Source organism: Electrophorus electricus, chromosome 13 (assembly GCF_041902795.1).
Source record: "Electrophorus electricus isolate QZ-2024a chromosome 13, ASM4190279v1, whole genome shotgun sequence".
NCBI classification, from domain to species: domain Eukaryota; kingdom Metazoa; phylum Chordata; class Actinopteri; order Gymnotiformes; family Gymnotidae; genus Electrophorus; species Electrophorus electricus.
Window position 1 is genome coordinate 1 of NC_137509.1, and position 2,500 is coordinate 2,500.

Below are 2,500 nucleotides of genomic sequence, written 5' to 3' on the forward strand. Positions count from 1 at the left end.
CCCTACCCTAACCCTAACCCTAACCCTAACCCTAACCCTAACCCTAACCCTAACCCTAACCCTAACCCTAACCCTAACCCTAACCCTCACCCTAACCCTACCCCTAACCCTAACCCTAACCCTAACCCTAACCCTAACCCTAACCCTAACCCTAACCCTAACCCTAACCCTAAACCCTAACCCTAACCCTAACCCTACCCTAACCCAACCCTAACCCTAACCCTAATCCCAACCCTAACCCTAACCCTAACCCTAACCCTAACCCTAACCCTAACCCTAACCCTAACCCTAACCCTAACCCTACCCTAACCTAACCTAACCTAACCTACCCTAACCCTAACCCTAACCCTAACCCTAACCCTAACCCTAACCCTAACCCTAACCCTAACCCAAACCCTAACCCTAAACCCTAACCCTAACCCTAACCCTAACCCTAACCCTAACCCTAACCCTAACCCTAACCCTAACCCTAACCCTAACCCTAACCCTAACCCTAACCCTAACCCTAACCCTAACCCTAACCCTAACCCTAACCCACCCTAACCCTAACCCTAACCCTAACCCTACCCTAACCCTAACCCTAACCCTAACCCTAACCCTAACCCTAACCCTAACCCTAACCCTAACCCTAACCCTAACCCTAACCCTAACCCTAACCCTAACCCTAACCCTAACCCTAACCCTAACCCTAACCCTAACCCTAACCCTAACCCTAACCCTAACCCTAACCCTAACCCTAACCCTACCCCTAACCCTAACCCTAACCCTAACCCTAACCCTAACCCTAACCCTAACCCTAACCCTAACCCTAACCCTAACCCTAACCCTAACCCTAACCCTAACCCTAACCCTAACCCTAACCCTAACCCTAACCCTAACCCTAACCCTAACCCTAACCCTAACCCTAACCCTAACCCTAACCCTAACCCTAACCCTAACCCTAACCCTAACCCTAACCCTAACCCTAACCCTAACCCTAACCCCTAACCCTAACCCTAACCCTAACCCTAACCCTAACCCTAACCCTAACCCTAACCCTAACCCTAACCCTAACCCCTAACCCTAACCCTAACCCTAACCCTAACCCTAACCCTAACCCTAACCCTAACCCTAACCCTAACCCTAACCCTAACCCTAACCCTAACCCTAACCCTAACCCTAACCCTAACCCTAACCCTAACCCTAACCCTAACCCTAACCCTAACCCTAACCCTAACCCTAACCCTAACCCTAACCCTAACCCTAACCCTAACCCTAACCCTAACCCTAACCCTAACCCTAACCCTAACCCTAACCCTAACCCTAACCCTAACCCTAACCCTAACCCTAACCCTAACCCTAACCCTAACCCTAACCCTAACCCTAACCCTAACCCTAACCCTAACCCTAACCCTAACCCTAACCCTAACCCTAACCCTAACCTAACCCTAACCCTAACCCTAACCCTAACCCTAACCCTAACCCTAACCCTAACCCTAACCCTAACCCTAACCCTAACCCTAACCTAACCCTAACCCTAACCCTAACCCTAACCCTAACCCTAACCCTAACCCTAACCCTAACCCTAACCCTAACCCTAACCCTAACCCTAACCCTAACCCTAACCCTAACCCTAACCCTAACCCTAACCCTAACCCTAACCCTAACCCTAACCCTAACCCTAACCCTAACCCTAACCCTAACCCTAACCCTAACCCTAACCCTAACCCTAACCCTAACCCTAACCCTAACCCTAACCCTAACCCTAACCCTAACCCTAACCCTAACCCTAACCCTAACCCTACCCTAACCCTAACCCTAACCCTAACCCTAACCCTAACCCTAACCCTAACCCTAACCCTAACCCTAACCCTAACCCTAACCCTAACCCTAACCCTAACCCTAACCCTAACCCTAACCCTAACCCTAACCCTAACCCTAACCCTAACCCTAACCCTAACCCTAACCCTAACCCTAACCCTAACCCTAACCTAACCCTAACCCTAACCCTAACCCTAACCCTAACCCTAACCCTAACCCTAACCCTAACCCTAACCCTAACCCTAACCCTAACCCTAACCCTAACCCTAACCCTAACCCTAACCCTAACCCTAACCCTAACCCTAACCCTAACCCTAACCCTAACCCTAACCCTAACCCTAACCCTAACCCTAACCCTAACCCTAACCCTAACCCTAACCCTAACCCTAACCCTAACCCTAACCCTAACCCTAACCCTAACCCTAACCCTAACCCTAACCCTAACCCTAACCCTAACCCTAACCCTAACCCTAACCCTAACCCTAACCCTAACCCTAACCCTAACCCTAACCCTAACCCTAACCCTAACCCTAACCCTAACCCTAACCCTAACCCTAACCCTAACCCTAACCCTAACCCTAACCCTAACCCTAACCCTAACCCTAACCCTAACCCTAACCCTAACCCTAACCCTAACCCTAACCCTAACCCTAACCCTAACCCTAACCCTAACCCTAACCCTAACCCTAACCCTAACCCT